This window comes from Melitaea cinxia, chromosome 3, assembly GCF_905220565.1.
Source record: "Melitaea cinxia chromosome 3, ilMelCinx1.1, whole genome shotgun sequence".
In the NCBI taxonomy this organism is placed as follows: domain Eukaryota; kingdom Metazoa; phylum Arthropoda; class Insecta; order Lepidoptera; family Nymphalidae; genus Melitaea; species Melitaea cinxia.
The window spans coordinates 18,349,932-18,370,899 of record NC_059396.1 but is presented as its reverse complement, the minus strand read 5'-3'; the positions used below and the strand labels follow the sequence as shown (position 1 = coordinate 18,370,899).

The window sequence follows — 20,968 nt, the reverse complement described above, 5'->3', positions numbered from 1 at the left end:
ATAAATCCGTTACTTAGTATTTTAATAATTGATTAATAAAAAATAAATTAAATAGTTTTTTTAGACATTATTTGTTTTATAGATATATTATTTTATTATGAAGAACTGAACAGACAAATATGACTACACTTTACGCTGATGATAATTTTCAATTATTATCAATTGATATTAATCAATACTAAATCTCTCTTATAGATATGATTATTGTTTATTATACATAATAAAAATAAAATAATTAAAAGAACACGAAAAGTATAAATGACGGCCGTATCGCATGAAACGATTTCTTTCTTTGAGTTTGTAAGCATGGGTTGGATAATTTGAAAAATAACAATTACATATTAATTAATACTATCAATAAATAGATTAATGCTTACTGTTTTTGTATATAAAAACTCAGTTATTTAAGAAAACCGAAGTTATTGATTTATTCAATATAATTATATAGGAACATATCGATGGCTCCTAAGTATACTGAGTCAACTCTACTTTTAATAACTTTATTTTTTTGTTACATAGGTAGATAGGAAATGAAGTAAATGTTATTAATATCTTAAAAAATGAAATTATCTATAGTTGTTAGTTGACTCAGTATACTTAGGAGCCATCGATATGTACAGCTTAAACTTCGTCATAAATAGATGGCGTCACTAGTAGTTTGGCGCTCTGGTAAAGTTCTTCAGACGGTTGTGACAGTACCGCAGCTAACATTTTTATATTGATTCAAATCAAATGAAAAGTTTCAAATGAGTCCCATAAAATTTTAATTTAAAAGTTAAACTTTTTACACATTTGTGATTATCTTTCTCACATAAGTAATGATTAAAGCACTAAGTTAAAATGTTACCGTTAAGTGCAACCCACTTTTTTCCCATTTTTTTTCTATATGTTACAAAATATGATGTTAGTATGTTAGGTATTTATTTGTTAGAGTATCTTAATCTATATAGTAATTATATTTTCACATTTCTTTGCGAATGAAAGGGGTTTTATTTTATGTATCATTGTGGACATTATAACACGTGCTTTAAGGTTATGCATCAGTTATAAGTCAACTGTGTCATTCAGACAGTTATATATCGATGGCTCCTAAGTATACTGAGTCAACTAACAACTTTTGACTATTTCATTTTTTAAGATATTAATAACATTTACTTCATTTCCTATCTACCTATGTAACAAAAAAATAAAGTTATTAAAAGTAGAGTTGACTCAGTATACTTAGGAGCCATCGATATGTAGGTTTAGTTTTCAATTTTTCACCAATATTATTTTATTAAAGACTCTTTTATATTTAATTGTAGACTATAAAAATATTTGTTTTAAATTATTATAATCAATTTTGTTATAATGAAATATAAATAAATAAAAATGAACTCCTGAAATATTTATTATGTACGTGCTTAAATTCCGAACGACTGCTTCAAATTAGATGATTCTTTTTATTTGTATACGCTATTATCAAGACAAAGTTTGTGTATTTATGAGAAAATAAAAAAAGTCGATGCTTATTTTAAAAAAAGAATGACAATGCTTTAGGCCACACGATTGAAGTAAAACTTACGAAACGTAACTATCTCTCTCTCTTTTATATATCTTCACTAACTTATATATCCCAAGTTCTCTCTCAACATCCGTTCTCCTTGCCCGATCACATTTTTCGTAACGTTCGCATTACACATTTACCAGCTTACCTACTCCCCAAGTCAAGCATGCGTAAAGAATTTCTTACTTTAATAAAAAATTAACGCTTGTAAGTTCGAGACGTTAGCTAGTTGAATACAAATACAATTGAATAAAAGTAAAGCCAGTAAAATACTAATATTTAAGCGAAGCAGTCGATTAGTAGCGAATGAGGAGTTAGCTGGCGGCCATCGCCACCCTAAAGGATTGTGCGTCGAACATCGTTTTCAATTTAATAATTACGCCCCTTTTCCGGGGGTTTTTCGATTCAATTGTTTTATTTCGTTCTATTCTTAGCTTTCCTTGGAGCTATTAAAGTAGCGGTATATATACCTTCCTTTGAATTTTTTATTTTATTAACTTATCGAAATTTTTATTTAATCTACAAATCTGTGTAGTGACTGGTCTTACTATAAATATAGTAATTTTCTACCCTCACTTTTTTGATTTTTGTGATGATTTTCTTTTAAAATACAACTAGGTCGGCAAACAATAAAATTAAATGCAACATTACTACTTTATGTACACTTATAAATCTTTATCGTTTAATATAAGATTGAGCGTATGTTTGATAACGAGCTTAGTTTCTTAAATGAATGGGTGAGACTTGACAGCCTAAGTAGTAGTTATAGTAAGTACAGCTACTTACGAAATCTATAAACTGGAATTGTTACTTAGAAACGGTTTTTTTATACATAACTAGGCAAACAAGCGTACGGCTCACCTGATGGTAAAAGATTACCGTAGCTTATAGACGCCTAGCAACACCAGAAGCATCGCAAGCGCGTTGCCGACCCAATCCCCCCCAGGAGCTCTGGTCACCTTACTCACCAACTGGAACACAATACTGCTTGAAAACAGTATTATTTCGCTATGATCTTCTGTAAGGTCGAGGTACTACCCCAGTCGGGCTGCTCCATATTTTGAGCAGGAAATTCCTACTGTGCCCTACCTCAGATATCGTATAATGTGTTGACCTATTGTATATAACCGACACGCTCGGCTAGAAATAATGTAATATTTATATCTATTTAAAAATGTATTCTTATTCACGTATTTCTCATAAATATCTTTGACCTGAAATTTTATATTTATATAGTATGTTTAGTTTCTTTTATACTTTTGACTATATACATATTTTATGTACAATATCGATAGCGGCACGTGTAACGAGAACGAGCGAAGCGCTATGAGACGTTTCAAGAATTCGTAATAAAAAAATAATATTGAAAAATATAGACTTTCTATATAATGTAGATACACAAGTATTCTTGAGGTATTTACTTGTATTTACTCGTGGGCCCCGGCACTACACGGGTACAATGAAGTATATTATATTATTTTGATTTTGTCATTCAGTTTAATAAGAGTACCTATGTGATGTAGTACAGCAACAATATAATGCTTCTCCTAAATAGCGTAACTGTATATTTTATATTGTGATTAATTTGACTAGCCCGTTGGTGCAGTTTGTAGTGGCCCTGCTTTCTGTTCCGCGGGTTGCGGGTTCGATTCCCGCTTGAGTCTGGTTGTAATATGTGTATTTATATATTTATGCTAGCTGACCCCGCAAACGTTGTTTTGCTATATGCGTTATTAGCCCCTTCAATCCCTCCCCCCGCCTTATTGCTTAGGGTTATGAAAAATAGATGTTGGCCGCTTCTTAGACCTACCCTATATGCACACAAAATTTCATAAAAATCAGTCCAGCCGTATCGGAGGAGTATTTTAACTAACATTGTGATACGAGAATTTTATATATAAGATTTAAGTGGCATCATTTTGTTAATTCTTGGTACCTATCACACGGATGTCCGCAAGTTCAGCGGCTCGACATTGAACGGATTTCAGAAACTTTTGAATTAATCATTAGTTCGACAGGTCATTGTTCCGTTTCGTCTCAAAGCGACAGAGTTCTTATTAAGTGTGTTTATCTGAATGATTCTCATTAATTTATAAGTGTAGGTAAAATTCTTTATTATTATTATTTTATATTTATCAAATTTATATTATCTGTTAAAGTTCTATCGTCACTGAATAAAAAGTTCAACACCGATTAAAATATATCAGGAAATAAATAAACATATACATATAAATATAAACCCAATAATATTCTAGTGTGATTGAAGCTTAGTGCGCTGCTAGAAGGTACACATTTGATTATGAAACTGTTTTGAGGTACCTAATAGATTACTTTTTTATATACAACTAGGTCAGCAAACAAGCGTACGGCTCACCTGATGGTGTGATTACCGTAGCTTACAGACGCCTGCAACACCAGAAGCATCCCTTTCTCCAACCCTTTCCCCAATCAGGATCTCTGGTCACCTAACTCACAAACAGAAACACAAAACTGCAAAACAGTATTATTTATCTGTGATCGTAAGGGCGAGGTACCCCAGTCGGGCTGCTCCATATATAGCGGGAAATTTCTTGCTAAGCCCTAGCTTACTTGTTATTTCGGTTATTTTTAGATGAATTTTGCTCTTAGCATTTCTGCAATAGGTACTAATATAGATATATAAATGCACTACATGCAAGCCCTATCAAATAAGATTCTAATATTGGGTAGAATTTTCGTAGATTTGTGTAAAGCACGTGTTTTATGCGATTTTTTTTACAGAAACGTAAGATGAGATGGAAAAATGCTAAGCAGAATAGTTATAACTTTTACTAGAAATGTATCTATATTATCCTAAAGAAAATAGCCTGTTTTAATTATATTACAGTTTAAACTTCTATAAGACATAAAATAGTTACTATAAAATGTGAGCAACTGTGTTTACTTGCAAACTAATAAGCCAATTTTAATTTAGATTAAGAATTAATACAACGTAAGAAGTCGAAACATTAATCTATTTAATACGTATTATTATGGATAATTCAAAAAGTAGTCGTCACCAGCATTCGATTAAAAAAAGAGTGAACAATATCGATACACTCAGTAAAAAGTTATGAGGTAATAAACGAACAAACAAAAAAAAAACATTTAGTCGAATTGAGAACTTCTCCCTTTTTGAAGTAGGTTAATTGATCAATTGAGTTAAAATCTTAATTTGTATGAAATCTTAATAGATAAATACAGCATATAAATCATAGTTTCGAAAGAAATAGATAAAAATTCGTTCGATAAAGTTACAAAAGCGCGCCCAGTCTCCACCGAACGAAATATAGCGAACATGGAGACAGGACACAATACGAAGATCGTGTTATTTATTTAGATGTATGTAAGTACTATGTACTCGTACTGTGTTGTGCAGTTCTATTCCGGCTCAGTTAGACCAGGCAATCGCGCATTGGTTCGACGAATAATTGGAAATCACTACGATATTATTATATAAGTTTTTTTGTAACGTTTGCGCGTGAATTTCACCCCACTGGTGGGTATAGGCCTTTTCTCCACGTTCCAGAAGAGAGCTTAATCCACCACGTTGCTCGACTGCGGGTTGGCGGATATATTCCCTACTATGAGTAATGATTGCTATCAAATACTTATGATAACAATCAGGACCGACGGCTTAACGTGCTCTCCGAAACACGGTGAGGTGACCAATAAGGACATTCAAACTGGAAAGGAATATTCGTATAAATACAAATATCCATTCCGAGCGGGATTCGAACCCGCAAACCGTTGGTGTTTTAGGCGACTACTCACACTACTTACTCCCTCAGCCCCCTCCCTCAGCGGTTGTTATAAAGGTATAAGTTACCACCAATTCGCAATGGAAGCAGCTTGGTTCATGACATCCTTCCTTGCAATGGAAAAAGGGAGCCTTATTTCAACCAAGGGATATTTTAGGTAAGCGACTTCGATTGTAAAAAATTGTATTGCTGTACATCTACAAACTAATTAAATTAGTTAAAAATATATATATATTTATTTTTAATTACCAAAAATGTATTTATTATATAAAAAATATGGTTAAATCTGGTAACGAAGCTCGTACATCATTATATCATTGGCTTGTCAATGTAATTAATTATTAAATTCATTTATAATGCCAAGTACCAATATTAACTTCAATACCAATTATGTTTCTTATTGATGAATAAAAAATAATAATGCCTAAAATAGTAAAATTTTATTAAATGTGTGTTTGTTGCAATAATTAATGTCTGACTGACTAACGGAAGTAATTTTTAAATATTCCAATTTTACGAGAAGAATGAATTAGCAGAACGGGAAACTTCTGATCTAAGGAGAATTTATGTAAGAAATATTTAAATCCAAATACGTTTTACATATTCTATACAAATAAATAAAATTGGAGTATCTGTTTGTAATATTAAAATAGCTGCTTTTTAATAAACGCATATGGATGTATACACGGTACATATACCAAAATAACATTTTTTACAATTTTCGTCTGTCTTTCTGTATGTCTGTCTGCGAAATGAACAATAACTTTTTTGTTAAATTCCACGCGGACGAAGTTGCGGTTACAGCTATTAGTATATTATATTATATTATATTGCACACTCTCAAAAATTTCAACCAGAATAAAAAAAAACTGTACGGCTAAAACGCAATAAACTAACTAATAATTATAACCATTAATCTCGCAAAACGGCACGTAACATCGCGATACAAATCTAGTCTATTTTACATGTGTGTGGATTATTTAATTGCTATACAAGCAATTGTACAAGTATTCATTTCTTTATAAAAATAACAAGTTTTTATACTTAAATGATGTACCTTCATTATCATCCATTCATTCCGTGTATTATGTTCCATACACTTGATAATGTTGCCTTGATAAAGATTAATTACTGCGTTTAATTGCTGAGTGACGTCATCGAGTCACGTCGCTGTTTGAGGTCTAAAACCTGTTGAAGTCACGTATTTGATACAAGCAGCTAAAAATTGTACGATTATAAAAAGAAAATTAACTTAAGACTTACTTAACGACGATCCGAGCCAAATAGAAAGAGGTTTTACATTTTTATTTTATTTTAAAATGTATATTATTAGACAAAAAATATATTAAAGACAAAAAGAAACAGACCAAATGAGGACTCAATCAGTAACAATAATTTAAATAATAGGATTTCAAACTGGAAAATAAATTATATAATTATAATAATAGAAACATTATAACAACACTAAATACAAGCGAGATAAAAAACATAAAACATATATATTTTGATACAAGTCACCTCTCATCGAAAAGGATAAGGAAGTGACCAAATTCCTTCTAACCGAATCTTCAATAGTGAAGTTTTGAAAATGATAAATGATATTCCCATATAAAGCAGTTGTGTTGTCAAGAATAATTAAAGGCATAAGTGTCTAAATAGTTAGTTAGGCAAGAACGGGTAGCTCTTTTATGTTGTGTCAAAAACTGGGCCGTATTATCAAAAATGCCCGAGGGGCGATCTTAATAAATTAAATATAAAATATAAATAAATAAAGCACTTTGTGCATGTATTTTGTGTAACATCTGTTTAATATAGTTACATGTTTTTTTTTAAATAAATGTATATATAAATAATATCATATGTACATAAATACAAATGATACCAATAGTTGGGGCTGGAATAGATACCGCAACCCCTGGATCAGGGAACAACGTCACTGCAAACTTTTTTCGTTTTGCAACTAATCGCACGGACAAGAGAATTTTATTGATGATGATAAATTTCGCCATGCTGACGAGTTTTGTTACTACGTATTACTGCATGTATTAAAATTTTGTAACTAAGTTTTATGAAAGTTGCCTAAATGCGGTCCTGTACAAAATGCTTGCATAGTTTCTTTGATAGCTTTGTGCGGTCTCGGTTCGGTATTATTACGAAATTGTTGATTCCATGACTATTAAAATCTGTTATAATGAGGAAAAAGTAAATTTATGAAGTGAGATGACGCTTTTGTTGATTGAACGATGGTTGATTCAATAGGAGCTTTATGGTCATTTTTTATGTTTCATTTTTTAGTTCGGTTTCAGAACATGTTCTATGACGAATTTTAGTGGAGTTACTGGTATTTGATAATGAGTTACTAGTATTCAATGTATATATTTTAATGTATTTAGGCTATAAAATATGCATAATTTATCTAAGAAGCTTACATATACGTATAGAAGACGACTATTTCTACATATTTATGAAACCTTTAAGGAGACATCACGATTTCGAGTACTTTACGCTTGCGCTAAAATCATTTCCAGATAGAGAAAAATTTAAGTTTACAGCTACTGAGAGTGGTGACTGTCACCAACCAGCCTGCCCAGCGTGGTGACTAAGAACAAAACACATGAGTTCACGCCATTTTTGGCGCATAATTGTGGAGGCCTATGTCTGGCAGTATACTGCGATAGGCTGAAGTGACAGCTACTGAGTCCAAGTTGCTCCTTCTTATACGCACTAGAGATTAATACAAGCAGAGGGACAAAGGTCCGATTCACACCATTTATATATGATAACAACATTTTTACTGTGTATTTTTAATATTTTTAGTGTAATAAAGAATATAATTAAGTTTTGTCCTATTATTGATATATATTAGAACCGTTTAATCGTACCAAAAATATAAAAATATATGTAAATTATAATATTATTAATATTCATATTTTTATCAATAAATCGCGCCAAGAAGACCCACACGATGGGATTACTCCCCTATACGAAAAGTATCGAAAAAAAAGGACCTATTCAATAAGCACACAAATAAGGTATACATTTTATTGTGTATTTTCACTTATATTTCCTCGTATTCAAACCCTTATTTCGATTCGACTTCTGCTTTGAATTTAATACTATCGATTTTCGCGACTCGATTCTACGTGTGTTTGCGATATAGGTATGTACTCGTACACGTGTACTTACTGCGTAAGTAACTTTCTGTGTATTCAATTGTTGAAAATAAATACATTAATGTATTTTTTTTAAATATTTGTCAATCGTTTGATATTCCGTATGGTAATGTTTAGAATGTATTTTAATTTAGGGGTTTATATGCGAGTGCTATGTTTCTATTTGCTTCGCTTCAGCCGAGCAGTCCACTGCTGGACTTAGGCCTTTCCAAGGTTGCCGCTCTCCGCAATTCTCCTCCAGCTTCCGCCGTTGATCTTACGTAGATCGTCGGTCCAGCGGATCGAAGGGCGTTTCACACTGAGTTTGCTAAATGCGGTTTCCCAATGTTCCTGTTAATAGTTATTAATAATTGAAATCATTTAAATTTAAACAAATATGTAGTAGAGGTTCATTATTTATTCAAATCAATGCTCAAATGAGACAATCTTTGCATATGTGATTTATTTCGATCAGTTTAGATTAAAATATAAAAGAACAAATGACGGGCGAAGATTTATGACTTCGAGAACAGTCATGGCAACAACATAATATTTAATGAGCGTATTGTTTAAATCGACAATGAATGTTGTAATTAACTAATTTTCGAAGTCTCCCGGTACATGCAATAAATGAGGCTCCAGCATAAGTGGGGTTTGTAAGAAATTTGTAAAATAAAACACTAGTAATAAATTAATTTAATGCGATAAAAACATTAAAAAAAAAGCGCTTGCTATCGTGTATTATCAAGTAATTTTATAAAATTCGATTGTTGATTTTTTGAAATAATACTCTTATAGACAAATAAACAAAAAAGAAAATGGTTTCCAAAATTCTTGTGATAATAATAAATATAAATAAATGACACACAAAAAATGTTTTTGACCACTGCACAACAAAAATATATAATTAATCATTTCAATGATACATTTACAAATATCTGTTACGTTTCCATTATACATACAAATGCATGAAAGCACAATTAAATCAACATTAAAAGAAACGACACACAATTTAATGCATTCAAACGAACAAAGGAACGGATTGTACGCGATCGACGTGTTGCGAATCATTTTATCTTCGGTAACGCTCAAAGCTATAAAAATTACATTTGAAATAATTGTAACACTAAAAAAATATGAATACAACACATTGTGAAAAGGACTTTATGTTTTACGTTATATTGTCTAAAATTAATTATCATATTTTTAAAATATGCGCTGAGATAGTTTGCATTATATTTTAGACTTTAAATACTATGTGAATTGGGTTGTTTTTAGATCGTGCGTTAAATGTTTTCGGGTGCTGACCTGCGAAGTATGAATATATTAATTTGTAGTGGCGAATATTGTTTTAGTTCTATTATCAGAGCGCTTTAATTGTAAGGTTAGGTCTGACGGCTACATCGGCTAATGGTTTTGAGGTCATTCAATGGTTATTTACTCATTGTTGAAACATACGTGTTCTGTACAGTTTGGATGATGCCACAGTATACACAATTTTGATTGAATTTGATTTTGAAATTAAACGCGTATTTTAGTTTTTTCTGTTGTTCAACTGGGAACGTGTTATTAGAGAATAGATTTGATTAGATTTCGTTTAGTTGAAAATATTTGTTGTGGTACTGATATAGTTGCTAAGCGACCAGCCTCAAAAAAAAGGAAAAAAATATGATTTGTTACTCAAAAAGAGTAAAGTTCAATCGATTTAACTAATTGTTGAACACAGTTCCACTACTACCTTGGAACTTAAAAAGCCGAGCGATGGCGGGATAACCATCCAACTGCTGGCTGTGAAATACACAGGCCGAAGACGGGTAGCAGCGTCTTCAGTGCGACAAAGCCAGCCCTGCGGTCACCAACACGCCTGCCCAGCGTGGTGAATATGGGCAAAACACATGAGTTCACACCATTTTTGGCGTAAACTTGTGGAGAACCATGTCTAGTAGTGGACTGCGAAAGGCTGCTGTGATGATGATGAAGAAACTTATTAGTCACTGAGTTTAAATTTATTTATTAAGTTATTGATCTGATGTTGTGTGAAAATGTAGATCTACTCCCGTGGCAATGAATGCTTAGGACGTAATCCACCGCCAGTCCTTATCACTTGTTGATGAATAGACAATTACAAACACGTACAACTTTTGACTTTATGCAGTTGGTAGTAGATAAGTCCGCTTTCTGCTTCAGGGCTGTGATGTTCGAATTCTATGTGTCAACAACATGAATATTTATTTTCATGTGCATTAATTATATTTATAAAAAAGTTTATTAGTGGGCTGTTGAATAAAAAATAAGGCTTACTTGTCTAAGAAAAATATTAATGAAATGGTAAATAAACGAATCAAATAACGCCATCTATCGGAACCTTATTGTGCTCCGATAGATGGCGTTAACAAAAACGTAACGAGGTCATTCGTTCAGTAGATTTTACTCCTCATATTTTTTTTTTATACCGGGGGCCTTATATGAAAATCGGAGTAAACTCCAATAAACTCCAAATACAGGAAGTAAATTACCTACTATCTTATATATCCATTGTAGACGCTATGACCACGTGACAGCGTTTTACATTTACGATAGTCAACAATGTGCGGTCCATATTAATTATAATTATCTCATCTCTAGTCTGTGGTTATGATGTTTTAGGATGAAAGGTCATTCGTCGATATTATGAGCTTTTATGGTTCCGTTTAACGAACTATCGGATTTGTTTTGATACTTACGCAATAATTCGTTTTGTTAGTTTCAAATTTAGTAATAATTTGTAATTATTGTGTCTTGTAATTATTATGTAACTGCTTTGTTGTTTTCGATTGTGTAAAGTTGTATGTTTGTTGTATGTATTGTTGAGGTCAACGTCGTTTTGATTAATTATAAGTGTGTAGTTTGTATTGAGAGGCAAAACTGTGTGATCGATTAACATATTATATTAATGCATTGTTTTTGTTATACGTTACAAATTTTCATTAATTATACGATAAATAAAGGTAATAAAATTTGAAATTTTACTAGCCCGTTGGCGCAGTTTGTAGTGACCCTGCTTTCTGCTCCGGGGGTTGTGGGTTCGATTCCCACCCCGTCTGAGTGTAATGTATATATTTATTTATATATTTATATATGTATTATTTATAAGTATGTTTATCAAAAAAAATTTAGCTATACCAGTCGGCTGTTACCTTTAACACAAGCATTAAGTTGCTTACTTTAGGAACAGACGACCGTGTGTGTATTGTGTAGATATTCATTTATTTATTTATTTTAATAATCTAAAAGTTTCTTCTTTGTAAATTGTAAAATTTTATCTGTACAAATAAATAAAATTGATACTTTTTATTAAATGCATATGTATGTATACTCGGTACATATACCGAAATTACATTTTTACAATTTTTGTTTGTCTGTCTGTTTGTTCCGGCTAATCTTTAAACGGCTAGACCGATTTTGAAGAGACTTTCACTGGCAGATAACTGATGTAATAAGAAGTAACTTACGCTACTTTTATTTTAGAAATTTATTTATTTTATAGCACGGCAAACTGAACAATAACTTTTTGTTAAATTACACGCGGGCGACGTCGCGGGCACAGCTAGCTTAAAATATAATAAGTATTTTGATGACTTTTTGGTACGGTGGTCATAGGTTCTAGCTGTTGCAGCTCTACACAATTATTCATAAGACCATAGGGTATTTGTAGTATTCTTAGATTTTAGGTTTGTGTGTTTTCAGATATTTAAGATAGGATTATCATCTAACTTGTAGACGTTGTTTTTTAGGCTTTAATTACATTTTTTTTTCAAAGTAAATCTTAATGAAAACAAATTTATTGTAGTGTAGAAATCAACAATAACACAATGAATCAACAATGGTTATTTCAACTGTTCACACTCACAAAAATTATTTACTTATTATAATCGTAATGACGGGGTTATGTCCGCAATAAATTTAACTAACAATTGCATCCATCGCTGGTGTCATAAAAAAAACCACGTGCACGATCAGTGTCACACCAGTCTTGTAATTTATCTTTATAACAATTATTTTTACAGCGTTTCCCTGCATCCACCCTCGGTGATTAATGATGGATGGATTCCTGAATAATTACCAAGACTTTTAATATTCAAGTGATTTCGATTAAATGAATAAACGATTGTAGACTTTATTTTAACGTAATAGAGTTTATAATACTTCAGTTCAATCAGATGACCCTTAATGTTTAGCTCAGAATTAAAATGATTTAAGTGACGCGTTGTTGAGTGTATAAATTTGAACTTTGTTGTTAGTAATTAAGGTTGTGTTTTAACTGATATTGTTATGAATAACCAACAAAGGCGAGAATACCATTGAATGCAAATCTCCACTCGAGTTTTAAGGGTAGTGTGCGTTATTAATTTGTTATAATTGTCCCCCCGTCTCATATTCGTTCGCATGTGGCATTTTTATTGCGAATTACTCGCAACCATTAATTTTGTTTTTCTTTTCAACACTCAGAAAGTGTATGTGTATGGGTATCGGTATTATTTCATTTGTTAAAGAAAAGTATTAGATTATATTTAGTTGATTGTTGTTTGAGATTTCATTGTGAGAGCTATATATCGGTTACAATGGCTTTCACTGCGGTTTCATTGTGGGTTTTTAACTATAATATTTGAGTATTTTATTATGACGTTCATAATAATACATTTTCGAAATCGATTGAAGTTTATTACGAGTGTTTAATTTGTATTCGTTTAAATTTTCTTAGAATCGTGATAGTTGTAAATTTAAATATGTAATTATAAAATATTGTTTTTGTTTATTGTGCATTTGTTTTCAAAAATGTCTTAAGTTGCAGTTAAAATAAAACCATATTCCATACCATTTCCAGGTGGTCCTGGCTCGCTACCACTATCATGTCCAAGCCGAACCGCCAAATATATTCCGGTTCGAAGGCATGTAATCCAGTTTCCCTTATCCCATTCTATCCATTCCCTTTGCTAGTGGCAACCCCGTCAGTCTTTGGTCCTGCACCAGTGGCGCGGCACGTCGTGCAGTGGAGCGTGTGGCGCTGTCACGGGGTCCAGGGAAATCCGATGAAATGGTTGACCGCTGGCCTCCCGGTGGTTCCTAAGGGACCGAGCCCTGGCTATCCCAGCTTGAGAGGCAATCCTTTCGTGTCTCTCTTTTGTTGTTACACACTCGCAATACCATATGACTCGTAACGGAAAAGCTCGTAACGGTTCTACAGTGGCTTTTCTCATTTGATATGGATTTCTACAACATAAGGGATCTTCATAGGAACTTGAATACCACCCACTACTATCTTGAGACGGCAAACTTGGCTTTACATTTTCTTGCTGAACTATCTACTCTTGACGATACTTCGTACATCTGTTATGCGGGGTACAAATTTGATCACACCTTTATACCCAAGGCAAGCGTGTGAACGTACATCAGCAGTGATACCTGTTGTTAACGAGTCAACAACGTTTCCATCGGAGTCAGAAATCTTTCAGTTTTATGGGTGCGCGTAGACTTTGTGATGTCACACGTATCGACGCGCGCCTGTAGATCATAGCGGTGATGTTGATATTGATGAATATGTGTTTCATAGGTACTCCTGCGTGGAGGCGGTGATCCTGAGTAATTTTAGCGCCTACTACGTTTACTGGCGGTATATTAATCATCGTTGTTTATGACAAATTTTGTATAGATCGTACATATGTTAATGGGTAATGGTCTGGTGTTCGTACTCGCTTCGGCAGTACATATACTAAAATTGGAACGATACAGAGAAGATTAGCATGGCCCTGCGCAAGGATGACACGCAAAATCGTGAAGCGTTCCGCATTTTTAAATATAAAAAAAAAATAAAAATAAAAATTGCATGTTTTTAGAATAAAAAAGGACATGGGTTCATAAGCCCGTGGATGTATATCACTTGTATGAAAAAAAAATGGTCTGGTGTATATTTTCAGGTCAGAATTCACAGATAACACGAATTTACCAGGTGTTTCAACACTTCTTATTTACCATTTCTTAGGGTTGTTCAGTAAAAAGGTTCAGGTCTGTTGGTAAAGACTACGCTCGCTTGTCCATCTGATTAAGAGTTCAATCTTAATCGCTATAATAACATAAAATAAAAATGTGTTTCAGATAAAGTAGGTGTACAAGACATTCATATTTTGTGCGTTTGTTTAAATTTTGTAATGATACGGAATCATAAATTTTTTGGTCCCGTTCGCGCATGACCGTTTTTTTATAATCCACCAATAAAAGATTCGTCGGCAATAAATAAACTCTTAAAAGCGAGCACACTTTAATTCGCAGTATTAATTCAAAAGGACGAATCCAATTGCGTAATAATTAATTTTATTGCAACTTTCACACATCGAGGACCCTCTGTTTGTGGACAAATTAATTTGCATAACAATCATCCGCGGAACCCTCTTTTAGGATGTAAATGCTCTTGTTCGGATGTCAATTTAGATTTGGTGTGATTTGGCGCATACGCGAACGAACGCGCGACGATTTTACGCGTTTGTGTTTAATGATTGTTGTTTTTTTGATGGTGTGGATTTTGGATTTTTTAAGTTAGGAAAGAATGAATTCGAAATTCGAATTAATAATAATCAAAGTATTATATCTTTGTAGGAACTGTTTTGTTAATATAGTTTTGTTTTACGTCGTTCAATACCAGATGGGTAAATAAAAAATCGTAAACGACATGAACATTATAATTATCTACTGAAAAAACTTAGTATTTGTTTTGGATTTTTTTTCATAATTTCTAATCGAATCCAAAATTTCTGGACTCTAAATTAGATTTCAACAGGATTTCTGAATATTTATTTCACAAAGCCATATAGATTCTGTCGAGAAGAATCAGCAAAAAAAAACCCAAATAATCTTTAAAAAACCAATCACTACAAACTCATTCGCATATCATGCAAATATTCATTTAAAAAATTGGTATTAATTTCCAGTTCCAAAGGCTTTAATAAACAATCAATACGAACAGTTTTGTCACGAAATCAATAATCATTAGTCGCTAACGACGGGTGATTTCTTCCGAACGAATTGTCACCGAGGACCACGAGTGCCACTGAATATAACGAGCCCTTTAAATGCAGAGATTCTCAACCTATAGGTGAGTTATAACCATTGGTATTTTGGGGATAGCCTTTATATATTCAAGAAGTAAGGAATCTAAGGTCTGAATTTCAAGCTATGGTCTATAAGAAAGAAAGGTTTACGAATTTTTGTTTTATATAGATAAGCGGTCTTCAACTAGAAGTGGTATAGTTATATGGTTAGGAGTTTTAGTTAAGTAGGTATAGTATTACAATTAAGTTTCATTTTTTTCATATATATTTTTTATATTTTCTATTACTTTTACTATTTTTGAGCTATGTTACAATTGAGACTTTATGTTCCTGAATAAAACTTTACGAAAGACAAGTTTTTCGTATTATAAAGTATACATTACATTATAATATAATAGATGCTATGATTGAGAGCCAGTGACCTAGACTAGTGTTTTCGTTGGAATGAATAGAAATATAGGTAAATTAGCTTTGAGTTGGAGTACCTACACATATAACATAGATACGAAATGTGTAATTTATACTTAATGATATATTTAAAATTAATTTCATTTCTTTACATTAATATTATTATTGCATTGGTTACTTTAGGTATTTATGTCAATATAAGTAAAGTAATGTCAAAAGTATTAATACGTTACGCGCGCTATACGCTTCAGCCTGTAATATCCCACTACTGGGCATAGGCCTCTTTCCCCACGTAGGAGAAGGATCAGAGCTTAATCCACCACGCTGCTACAATGCGGGTTGGCGGATATATTCTACTATGAGTAACGATCGCTATCAGGTGTACATGATAACAACCGGGACCGACAGCTAAATGTGCTCTCCGGGGCACGGTGGGGAGACCCACAAAGACTGCACAAATACCCAGACTACGGCAAACACCCGTATGGCCCATACAAATGTTTGTCATGTTCGAGGATCGAACCCGCAACCGCCAGCGCAACAGGTACAATCCATGGCTGTGACCGTTGCGCCAACGCGGCGTCAGCAAAAAGTATTAATGAATTTCATTAATTTCAATTATATAAATATGCCCAAAGGTAGTCTGGAAGAGATCGCTACTCTAGCGATAAGACCGCCTTTGTACACTGTTTTTTTTTTATTTGTAATATGTTATTGTGTTGATTGTTGTTGTGTACAATAAAGAGTATCTATCTATCTATCTATCTATCTAAAATATGACCTAATTATGACATAAAACTCTAAATTAATTTGCAGTCTCTTCGAAGTAAAAGAGAATGGTTGGAGCTTAAAACGCCAGACTCGCCATACTGTTGCATGCTGGCCACCGGATAATTTTCCGACCATGAGTAACAATCGCTTTTTGGCTTTACGTGGTCTCCGAAGTACGATAAGAAGACCCACAAAGACCTACATCAGAAACAAAAATTTGCACAAACATAAATACCTGCCCCGTGCAGGAATCTTACTCTCAACCACTACTTATGCTACTACACTAGGACGATTGTCATACACATAACACACATGTGTATGACATAAGCATGGCAGTAACAATATAAAACACACAATGACATAAACAGATTAGTTTAAATTCGCAATGTAGGTCAGCCATTGTCACAGCTGACAATGAAACAATCATATTCTTGCATGAAATACACGGAGTTAGAAAACTTAGTATAATATAGAGATATGGTTATATTAAAACGCGAATTGAAAGAATATGTGTAAGCTACTCCTCACAGATTGCTGTGAGTGTCCAAGACCGAGGTAATGAAATGATTAAACGACGTTGTGTTTGCAAAGGTTTTTATTGAACATTGATATAAAAAAATATGATCAAAATGTAAGAAAATGTATGAGTAAGTAGTGCGTAAGTTAAAAGGTCGGGAATCGTCGGAGTTTCGTTGTCGTGATTTATTTTGTGAACAATGCAATAAATATGTACAGGTTTATTCGTACACAAAAAAGACTAACTACCTACTACTCGAAAAAGTTTCTCGAATCTATCTTACTTTTTCTCTATAGGTAAATCTCATGAACTTTTTGTATTATTTAACTTTGCTGTTTTCTAAACTATAATTTATGTAATAAAGTATTTTTATTTCTTTAATAATAATTTTTACTACTATGCGGAACACTCGTATCAGATCGGGAAAAACGTTGAGGATTTCGGTATCATTTTTATTAATTGATGTTATGAAGTCGGCTAAAAGGATTATAATTATCTCGTTTTATTTGAGAATAAAAAGCTACTAAGATTTATTTGGTACTAACGCAAAGGTAAGAAATTTGAGATTCCCATAGTGTCAGCGGGAATCAGGAACTATTTTCAGCTGTCTAAAGTTGACATTGGCACGACTTTTAATTGCAGGGTTTCGTTGGTTGGTTGTTATAGGAGTCGACTGTTACCAAACAGGCATTAGGTTGCTTAATTTAAGAACAGACTATCGTGTGTCTTTTGTTAAAACACAATAATGTTACATATAATTGTTAATATTATAATACGGTATCATTTGTATCAATGTTTTTCAAATCACACACATGTCCACTCCAAACTCATACAAAACTTCGAGTACATCCTTGTGAAAACGTTCCATATTATTCGTCATTGTCCCTCGCTTTATTAAATACTATTATATGCATTATGATATTATTAAAAAGATATACCATGTATATTAGAATGGAACCATTCAAAGTCATTCGCGCGCGAAAACTGACGGAACATTCCGGTCTTCGAGTGCTATCGTTCATTCGTGCTTTGTGACTGATATACTTTAAAAGAACGTAATCTCTATTTCAAACGAATAAGGTTCCAATTCCTTTGTTGATATAATTAGCAGTTTCAATAGTAAGCTTTTTGATGTTTTTTCAAGTAGCCGCATCCGTTTTGTCAGTGATACCTTTTAACTGCGATCGGAAGGGACTTCTGATTTCAATTATGGCTGTTTTTGTAACCTTAAGTGTCTATGAAGGTAGTTTTATAAGAATGGGTTAGGCACCCTATTCTTGATGATATTCAAGTAACCCAAGGCCACAAGTAACAATAGTGACGTAAGACGGTAGATTGTTAGGTCCCGTATATCTTATTGATTCATCAAATCTACCATCAACGCCTTCAAGACCTTCTGCTTCTTTGTCGTCTATAATCGCTGCTATCAAACTTGGCTCTCATATACCTAATGCACGTAAGAATATAGTAATGAAGAAATAATTTTCTAAATTAATTATTATTACTCTACCCTCCACTACTCTGTTACTATTTTGGCAATTAAGCGTACGATCCACCTAATGGTGAGCGTTTACCCTAGCCAATACCCGAGTAGAAATTTTTTCTTCTTCCTTAGAAGGACCGGACCAGGCATGCCTGACCAGGACTTAGATAAGGCATGTAACGCAGATGATTGGTCTGGACCCGATCAGGATGAGATGAGATTCCCTGATCGGGTCCAGATCAGGATCTGGCATGCCTTATTCTATCCTGATCCGGTCCAGATACATGATCTGGTTGAGCTTGACCTTTTTTTTAGTCGGGAAGAGACCCGCAACGCTAGAAGTTACCTCCCAGGAGCTCTTGCCATCTTACTCATCACAAACTTACTTCACCATACATTATACATAAGAATACATGGGAGTATTTAGCTGTGATCTTCTGTAAGGTCGGGGTACTTCCACAGGTGTACTGCTCCAGATTTTGAGCGGAATATGTTCTGCCATGCCCTTAATTTCGTAAGCCTTCGGTTATTCCCGACACAATTTATTTCAAAAACTCTTCTTTCTCGATTGGACAAAATTCCATATTAGTTGTTACAATCAAGCTCCAGTTCGAAGTTTCCACTCATATAGTAACAATTTCACATCTCATGGCGATCCTAATCGTGATGCATAAGCGGTATATCCCTCGGGACTGGACGCGTGACTCGTCAGTTCAACCCTAAAATCTGTTAATCCTGGACGATTCATACAAACTGTTGCCAAGTGCCTATTTATCTTTAGAGTCAGACTTTCTATACTTAAGTACATATTAAGTATTCAATAGCTCTAAAAAAAGTTTTCTTTAAGTTTTAATATCAGTAATTTTATTTCCTCTAATTAGCGCCTAACTGTGACTATTTTATTTAAAAAGGACATGTCCCATAAAAAACAAAATTACGTTAAAATAAATGATTTTTGTTATATTTGTGAAACTCATGATTTAATACAAATTAAATAACGTTCTCAGTCAAACTAAAATCTACAATTTTAGTGATCGCTTGCATTTCAGCTTACTTATCTGCTCCAATGAGGACAGTGTGATATTTTCCACACTTCAAATATCATGAATTAATAATATTTACAAACGATAATGTGTAAATTTTGTAATATCAAAGCTAACATTTTTAAATGTCTTAAGATACAAGTCCATTCATTGTGAGCACACCAGCATTCAAAAAGGGTGCCTCTAAGATTGATTGTCTATGTAGTGCGTTTTGAATATGTTGAGAGCTATTTCAATTGAGATAAAATCTTGCAGATTTAGTGAGAGCACTTGAATACAGGCTCTGTTATAACTTAACTATACATATGAAGATTACTTATTTCCGGTCTAATTCTATGTCCTTGTGGGTCTCTCCAACGTGCCTCGGAGAGCACGGTCGGTCTTGATTGTTATTACCTGATGGCGATCATTACTCAAATATTAATATATCCGCCAACTCGCAGTGGAACAGGGTGGTGGATTAAGTTCCGATCCTTCTCATAGATGGAGAAAGAGGCCTATGCCCAGCAGTAGCATATTACAGACTGAAGCATTTAGTTTAGCGAATGATGTGTAAAAAATGAAATATATGAAATCATAACAATATTAATTTACATATTATGAATTTGTCAACTTTTTGTTTCTTCTTCGTTTTATTGATTTGTTATACTTGTTGCAATGCTTAAATAAAAAATACGCTACATAATACAATAATATATTATTGTATATCTCTACCTATGTCATTGAGTTTGAAAAAATATAATAAACGTTAATACGATGTTTGTAATATTATAAAGAGTTCTACTGCTAAGTGACATTCTGGTGACAAAAAAGTTCGCAAATTATAAAAAATAATTTTGCAAATAAATCCTCAAATAAATATACAATAGCAAAGGCTTCATAGAACACGATTTAAAGAACGGTTCAATTGATAAAAGATAGCGTTTATTTGATTCATAAATAAGTTGTAAGAATTTTATTAAAAATACAATTAGGTTGGCAAACAAGCGTACGGCTCACCTGATGGTAAGCGATTACCGTAGCTTATAGACGTCTGCCTAGCTGTACTGTCAACATAACCAGGATCTCTTGGTACTTTAGTCGCCACAGGACCACAACACTTCTTGAGAGGAGTACTATTTCACTGTGATGTGTGGTGAGCAGTACGCTTACAGAAGTAAGCTTGTGATACTTTCATACTCCAGGTG

At 33.1% G+C, this 20,968-nt stretch overlaps 1 non-coding gene across 1 annotated transcript; it reads left to right on the top strand.

Moving 5' to 3' along the window:
• Positions 1-14,202: 14,202 nt before the first annotated feature.
• On the top strand, positions 14,203-14,308 carry LOC123669808. Its single transcript, XR_006745802.1, has one exon. It is a non-coding gene; the product is annotated as a U6 spliceosomal RNA (small nuclear RNA).
• The last annotated feature ends 6,660 nt before the right edge of the window (positions 14,309-20,968 follow it).